This window comes from Octopus sinensis, linkage group LG3 (genome assembly GCF_006345805.1).
Source record: "Octopus sinensis linkage group LG3, ASM634580v1, whole genome shotgun sequence".
Lineage (NCBI taxonomy): Eukaryota > Metazoa > Mollusca > Cephalopoda > Octopoda > Octopodidae > Octopus > Octopus sinensis.
Genome location: NC_042999.1, coordinates 112525838 through 112534932, shown reverse-complemented (window position 1 = coordinate 112534932; position 9095 = coordinate 112525838). Strand labels below are relative to the sequence as shown.

General features: G+C 32.1%; 1 long non-coding RNA gene across 1 annotated transcript in view; it reads left to right on the top strand.

The window, feature by feature from the left end:
- The window catches only part of LOC118762791, a 15416-nt gene extending 13650 nt beyond the window's left edge, over positions 1 to 1766 (top strand). Inside the window, exon 3 of the long non-coding RNA XR_004998540.1 lies at positions 1693 to 1766. This is a non-coding gene — a long non-coding RNA (uncharacterized LOC118762791). The remainder of the gene's footprint in view (positions 1 to 1692) is intronic.
- The last annotated feature ends 7329 nt before the right edge of the window (positions 1767 to 9095 follow it).

The window sequence follows — 9095 nt, the reverse complement described above, 5'->3', positions numbered from 1 at the left end:
AGTCTAATATAGTAACTCTTTGAAACATTCTCAAGCAACAAATAAACTTGTTTAGGCTAAGGGCTTGTTTTATATATTCTTGTTTGGAATGTATTTTTGAAAACAATCTTGAAAGTATTGTAACATTTTTTTTTGTTATTCAAAGCTACACCTGAAGACAGGTGCAATATTGAGATAGCCATGAGCATTGTTAATTACACTGATGCCTGTGTTTATGTGTATCCAGGTTTTTCTTGGATTATTCGTTTTCAGACAAAATCACTTCAATTGAAGATGTTGTAAAGCAAAATAGCCCAGAAAAACTATTAGGAAGAAACAGTGAAATGGAGCAAGGAGATTGATTGTATTATATATATATATATATATATATATATATTATATATATATATGATGAGAGTTGCTGATCTTGAGCTCTTGTATTTAAGCACATGTGCCTACTTATACAAGAATATATAAACATGAATACATGCAAATATATATATATGCATAGAAGCATACTCACACACATACATGTATATTATATAAACTATACTATATGTATATATAAAAATATATAAGAATAATATAACATGGGGATAGAGGATATCAGGATTTTGCTGAAAAATATTCAATTATATAATAGTGAAGAAAATATTCAGCTATATCATAAAGAATGTGCTTCTATAATGGTATATGAATATAAACTCAGCAACTTTAAGCTGCCCTGCAGTGCAGAAACAAACGTCGTGACCTACTATTAAAGCCTGACATCCCCTATCCTCATGTTAGATTATTCTTGTATTAATCTTATGCAAGGAGGAGTTCCACATGTGTATTCAGCTCTGGAATATACCCTACTGTAAGATAACATGTAGTAGCCAAATAATGACATGTACACATTTTGAGGTTTTTACTAAACACACACGAACATTTATATATATATTATACAGACTGGAAAGTAATATTTCGAAACCAGTATAACCATGTAAACAGCAGAAAGATTGAGTATTTTACCCTTATAAGATGGAAAAGGTTGTCAGCCGACACCCACTGAACTCGAACCCACACCACTCAGGTACCAACTGAGTACTCTGCCATTAAGCTAAACTGCCTGCTGACAACAATACCTGTCAAGTTAAATGCTAAATATCAAAGCTTCTTTGGAATGCAACAATGTATTGCAAACTTTTTCTGTCTTATAAGGGTGAAATACCCAATCCTTCTGCTGTTTTCATGGGTATGCAGTGTTCGAAATATCACTTTGTTGTCTGTATATTACGAAACACATTCCACACTTCCAAAAACAAAAATAAGTTTGCTTACACTACGTTATATATATTATATAATATAATATATATATATATATATATATATATTATATATATAATATATATATATATATATATAATATACATATTATATATATATATATATATATATATATATATATATATATATATATTTATATATATATATATATATTTATATATATATATATATATATATATATATATATATAATATTTATATATATATGTCTTCATCTTTTGCTCTTTGAAAATTTGAACTACACACACATATATATGTACTTATATATATATTATATATTATATATATATATATATATATATATATATATATATATATATACACGTACTATAATAATACTCTTGTGTTTTTCTCTGTCACAACAGATGAATGAGAAAGGAAGGAGTGATAGCAATCTGGTGGGATGGTGAACAGTCAACGCTGAAAAGAAGAATCAAACAGCGTTTCAACTCTGTGTGAGTATATTTTGGCCAGGATACGCCATTCTAATATATAATTAATGTTATTGCCTTTCAGTTCCCAGATGTAACTACTTAATCCGGTAGAGTTAGCCTTACTTCTATTTCTTAAACTTGAGCGATGGGAATTATACCTAAGTTTCATTTCATTTTTAGTTGCTCCTATATAAGTTTTTCTTGTAATTATTAGAGAATACATCACATTGGTAGATTATATTTTTAGTTTTACATTTATTCAAGAATTCACAAGTATTTTTATCTCTGCAACTACATAGATTAATAAGATTATCTGTGCCTATGATATGGTGGGAGGATTATCATAAGGTGGTTTTCCGAATTTTTAGAGGGCGAGTTATTTTGGGGATCATTTATTATATCAATCAATTGGTTGTTGTGCTTTTTACTGTTATTCTTCCTAGTTTCATAGAAGCTTTTTATTGTTGATAGAGGCTATGATAGTAGCTAGGTTACAAGTTAGGCTATGACCTACTCTAATTTTATTGCTAAAGATTTCTGAGTATTTTGCATTCATATTGAAGTGCGTAATTATAACTTTCATTATAGATTTAACTATATTGGTTTTTAGTTGCATCGCGAAGGTGATTATTAGCCAGATGTTATCTTTATTCCGCTTGTTAATTTTGATATTTTTGTTTTTGGTGTAAAAACTGACCTCAGTATTAGTGTAGATCGTAAAGTTATAGTTATAATTCTTCTTCTTTCTATTGTTATTTTTATTACTATTGCTATCAGCTTTGGTAAGGTTGTTCTTATTCGATTTATTTTATTTACCTTGATATTATAATTACTAACTGGGACTTTATTGGTTCTTTTATGTGTATAATTTTAATTATTATTATTATTATTATTATTATTTTTTTTTCTGTTATTGTTATCATTCCCATTATTAGTATTTCTATCGTTATCATGTCTAATGTTGTTATTAATATTATTATGAACCTTATTATTCTTCCTACTATTTTTATTATTACCACTATTATTGTTATTGTTATTGTTTTTGTGATTATTATTATAGATATTTTGGCTATTATTCCTATTTCAATAATTATGGATATTTATGTTATTCGGGTTATTTTTATAAGGCTCTGAATGAAGGTACTTAATTTTTGCTTATAACCTGCTTTTTCCAATGCAATGTTGTAGTGTTCCTTATACTTATTGAACATAAGCGTTGGGCGAGAGATACGAAATTCTTTTACTAATGGCCTGTACAAGTCCTCTTTTTGTAAAGTTTAGGTGTTTGAAGTTGGTATTCGGTTTAACGTACAGCTCATGTAATTCAGTGGTTAAATTACAATTGGCATCTAAATAGTTAATAGAATTATGCTCTTTTCCTATTGTGATGGTTAATCCAAACTGTTTAAAGAACTTATATAATTTTTTCTTTAGTAGTTCAAGTCTCCTATTTGAGGTATTTTTAAGGATAAATAATGCATCGTCTCTGTAAAGGCCTCCTCTAATCTGGGAATTCTTCGTGTAAATGTGATAATAGGTAAATACCCCCTAAATCATATACCTGTGCTGAGTCCGGGACCCCCATAATGATGTCGGAATAATTAGGGGTGTCCTTCCTTACCCATAGTTTGTTATCGAATTTTATTATAGATTTCCTAGCTTCTATGATCACCTTAATTTCATTCATTGTTAATTTTGCATGTTTTTTTGCGAACATCAGAACGCTATTTAGAATCGTAGGGTTAATTGATGAGTTGTAATTCTTATAACTATTTTTATTCTGTATATTGGAGAACCAATTAAGGACGTCGTGGGTATTTGACCTTAATTCTAGAGTGATTTTGTTTTTTATAGTAGGAATATATTTATCTAAGATTAATTTACTTAGCTTACATAGATCTGATTTATTAGGGCGGATTAGTCTAACTTTCATGTCTGTTAAGAAATTTTCTTTATGGTCCTTAATTGTTATGCAGGGTCTGGAGGGTGCGAAAGGTTCAGTTTTCTCTTCTATGTTGTTGGTGGTCATAATCTTCTTGGCAGATAAGTTCAAAGATCTTAAAGTGTTATAAGGCACTATTTTGTATTTTTTAGTCATTTCTTTATGCAACAGCTGGTAGTATTAATTAATATCCAAATTATATGAGTTCCTGGTCTTGTCAGACTGTACAATAATTCCCTTTTGCGATTTCAGTTTGTGTAGTCGGTCCTTTAAGCTTCTTTGGTGAGTATTATTCCTTAGTGGGTGTCGTTTAAATGTTAAGTTCTTAATAGTATCCCATAGTTCGTTCTCAAAGGCGTCCAGGTGGCTGTTTGGTGGGCGTGTTTATCTAGTTTTGAAAATTCCTTCGGAAAAGCCTTTGCTATTGTGATAAGTAATCTCTGGTTATTTTTATCGTAGAATAAAGCTTTCCATCGTAAATGGTGGGTGAAGTTTGTTAATTTTGCAATCACTTCTTTTAGATATACATCTTTTGGTGGAATCGGTATATCTTTTAATGATGCTTCTATTGTTATTTGTTCCATTTTACCAGTAGATGTTTGAGTTTTTCAGGCTAATGTTGCTTAGTAAGAAATATATATGTTAAAATTGCTATAGAGTTAGAGGTTATGCAACCGTCAAAAGGATAAATATATCTTTAGGCACTACTGGTGTATTACCTCACTATGCATAGGCCTTGCTATAAGGTTAGCAGTAGTTGGTAATTTAAATGGTAAAACCGTGTTTTAATATATTCAGATAAGACGGGATTCTTTCAGTTTCCGTCTACCAAATCCACTCACAAGGCTTTGGTCGGCCCGAGGCTATAGTAGAAGACATTTATGCAAGGTACCACACAGTGGGACTGAACCCGGAACCATGTGGTTGGTAAGCAAGCTACTTACCTTACAGCCATTCCTATTTATATATTCAAATATGAAGGGGATATAAGCAATATCGAACACACATACACAGGGCATGTGTTTTGCTAGTTCATGAGTAGGCTGCGCTTATAGGCGTAGGAGAATATATTCTCATCAATTCACTTGGTGTTAAAACACCTGGAAGTCATAGACAAGTGAGATAACTTCAATGGTATGAAATGTCGGGACAATAACAGCAGATGGTTTTTGCACCATTTTACATATAGTCATAGACAGCGATTTAGCTTACATCAGGCCTCTTGTTAGGTATGTGGTATTGATAAGTCACAAAAGTAATGAAACATCGATGTCTATCTTTCCTGAATGCTATATCTATCTATCTGTCTATATACACACATCTCAGTTGATATGACTAGAAGGGATATCTAAAGTCTAGAATGTGAAGGTAATTTGTATGCACTGAATAAAATCAACATGCATTTAGAAAGTGCTGATCCATACAGACTAATCACTTAACAGTGATAGTATTCAGCTTTGTATAAGATTTGGTTTGGAATATCAATTAAAAACTGACTCAGTATCTACAATTCTGAAAATGCTTATTGCATTAACCCACTGACCTGGAAGCCAGTGCCCCTTACATCAGTGATAAGTTTTTAATGATTGCACCCAATACATACAATACACCCTAAAATGTACCATAGTATACTGTAGATTCTAAGTTGAGTGTTGTATAATTTTAGCTAATGGACTGTTAAAAATTGGTGAATTTGTCACAAGTATGAAATCACTTTGATGGTAGAATATTTTAAAGTTTCCTTCAAACTTGAATTACAAATCAAAGCTATTGTGCTATATCCCAAACTAAATTTTTGTGTATTTCTTTTTCTATATTTTCTTCAGATATCACATGGATTTCCTTCAGTCTCCACCCAACTTCCCTCCACTCCAAGTTAATCATATGTCTTTTCTTTCTGTCATTCAGAACATCTATTTCACTAATTTGGTTTGATGAATTTATCTGGTTATTGATGTTCACTCTAATAAAGAGATAAGAAAAATAAAACAACAGCAACAACAGTAATAACAACATAAAATAATTATAAAAGCAAAGCATAGCAAAATTCTCCAAAAATCTCTGGTATATTGTAATTAGAGATCTGGGTTGTGTTCTTTATTATATTTCATTTTATTATTGATTCTATTTTTTTCTTTCTTTCACAATCCAAAAATTTTTGTGGCTTGAGGCTAATAGAAGGTCAGCTTGTTTGAAAACTAGATGGATTGTTCAAACTTTGACGTGGTTCCATTAATTTGTGATCTTGTTCAATTAGCTGTGATGTTTGAGATGTTACACTGCTAATAGCTGTCGGTCAAAAATTTGGTTAACTCATTTGTAATCTAGCTTGGCAATTATTTTTCAAATTATTTTTATTAGAATATTAACAGTAAAATAAAATACAAAAAGAAAAGAAGAAATGGAGGGAAAATACTCAGGAAAATGTAAGAAAAATAAAGAATGATAATCATAAAATATAAGAAATATATTCTTAAAACTGAATCAATGAAATAACAAGGAATAGATTATGAAGTGAAACCAATTTTTTTCAATATCTTTTTTTTTTTATCTTATTCAAAAGATTTGTTTTTGACCACAATAGCCATGAGAACTAGTTTCAGTTAGTAAGTGTAGGTGTACATGTTTATGTGTGAATGTATGTGTATATGTGTGTTGTACATGTGTGTGTGTGTGTGTGTGTGTGGGGGGGGAATTGACTAATTTTATTTTTGTGAGAATTAGATCCCTTTATTTAGTTTATTTCTTAACACTTGACATAAAGCACTAAATAACATATCATATATGTTTATGCAGAAGGATTATAATAAACTATAATAGACAGTGAATAGCATGGGTTTATATGAATCTATTTGTGTGTGTGTGTGTATTCACACACACACACACACACACACCATCATCGTCAGTCATTTCACATCTGTTTTTTCTCCATGCTTGCGTTGGTTGAACAGGTCTTCCTTCAACACAGAGAGCATCTCACCACTTGTTATCTCTATGAAGTTCAGCAACCAGAGATTAACTTTCACCACTTCTGCCCATTAATATTTCGCACTTTCTCTTCCACAGCTTCCTTCCAATAAGACCTCTTGGCACTTCATTACCCAAATATCATCATTCATATATATGTGTCTGTACCAGTGCAATCTTTTCTATTACCCACTAAAACTGATTTCTCTTATACTCACTTTTTCTGTCAACTCATCTGTGATTTTTTCTTGCACACAAATATTACACATCCAGTGTTTTCATTTCTTTCCATCCTTTGCACATCATCTGTATTTAATGCTTGTGTTTCACTATCATGCAATATTGCACTTTGTATGTTGTGTCTTTTTCTTGATTCAGTCATTGGACTGTGGCCATGCTGAGGCACCTCCTTGAAGGGCTTTGTTCAATAAATCAACCCTAGAACTTATTTTAAGTTTGATACTTATTGCATAAGTCCTTTTTGTTGAACTACTAACTTACATTCATGTGATAGTAATGGACAAACACCAATACAAAAATACACACACATACATACACACATACTTATATCTATACACACACATACATACATACATACATACATACATACATACATACATACATACTTACATACATTATATATATATATATATATATAATATATATATATATATATATATATATATATATATATTTACATACACACACACGTGTGACGGGCTTCCATGCAGTTTCCGTCTACCAAATTCACTCACATGGCATTGGTTGGCCTGGGGATATATAGTAGATACTTGTGCAAGAGTGCTGTGGGACTGAACCTGAAATCATATGGTTGGTAAGTGAGCATCATAATCACACAGTCACTACAAAAACTACTTTTTACTTAAAGAGAGAACCCCTTTGTTGACAGCAGAGATAATATTTCAAGAAACTTGCTCCCCAGCTACATAGTTCTGGGTTCAGTCCCATGGCATGGTACATTGGGCAAGTGTCTTCTACTATAGCCTTAGTTGACCAAAACCTTGTGAGTGGATTTGGCAAATGGAAACTGAAAGAAGCCTGTTGTATATATGTATATTTGTATATCTATGTGTATGTGTCTTTGTGTCCCCTACCACTGCTTGACAACTAGTGTTGGTGTGTTTATGTCCCTGTTCAGTAAAAGAGATCAATAGGATAAGTGTTAGGCTTAAAAAAATAAATACTGAGATTGATTCATTTAACTAAAAATTCTTCAATGCAGTGGCCCAGCAACAAAATTTGCTGAGGAAGTGCAAACCAGGTCCTAATTTTTAAATGAAAAATGTGGATTTTTCCAATGTTAACAGTAAAACAAATGCAGGTATAATAATAATTTTTATTATTATGAGGGTCAGCTGAAATGTTCATAATCTGAGCAAGACACTCTCAATGGAATATGACCAAATGAAGTTCATTTTCTAACATAGTTCCACTTACTTTCCACACATTTCCATAAGTAGTTGCAGTGTTTGAATCATACTGGCGAAGAAGCTTTTCTGTTGATCAAAATGGTCATCAACAACAGATAAGATGTTTTCATCATACTGATACTGGTGCTCAGCTCAGCTGAGTCTTATCCTCGGAGCTTTCCAGGAAGTCCTCAGAATTTTCCAGGAAGACTCACCATCGGAACTTTCCAGGAAGTCCTCGGAATTTCCCAGGAATTCTCATCATCGGAATTTTTCAGAAGTTTCTCATCCTAGGAACATTCCAGAAAAACTTAGGAATTTCCAAGGAAGTCTCACCCTCGGAACTTTCCAGGACGTCTCTCATCCTCGGAACTTTCTAGGAAGTCCTTGGAATTTTGCAGACAGACTCATTGAATTTTCCAGGAAGTTTAATCCTCGGAAATTTCCAGGAAGTCTCTCATCCACGGAAGTTTCCAGTAAGTCCTCAGAATTTCGCAGGAATTCTCATCATCGGAACTTTCCAGGAATCTCTCATCCTCGGAACTTTGCAGGAAATCTTCGGAATTTCCAGGAAGTATCATCTTCGAAACTTTCCACGAAATCCCCGGAATTTTCCAGGAATTATCGTCCTCGGAACTTTCCAGGAAGTCTCTCATCCTCGGAACTTTCCAGGAAGTCATCTGAATTTCCCAGGAAATTTACCTCCTCGGAACTTTCCAGGAAGTTCCATCCTCGGAACTTTCCAAGAAATCATCGGAATTTTCCAGGAATTCTCGTCCTTGGAACTTTGATTAATAGAGTTTTCTTCTCAAGGGAGTGAGAGTTTAACTGTTACAGATGTCATTTACAATATATTTATAAATTGTATCAATGTATGTTTATAATTTTAAACCATGCAACAGATCAAGTTTATCACCTTAAAAGATTTAGGGTCTGTGATTGTACAGCGGCTTCCTATTAGCTTGCCATCTTCTATAAAGTCACTCGAATTGAGCATGTGTATATCATAACTAAA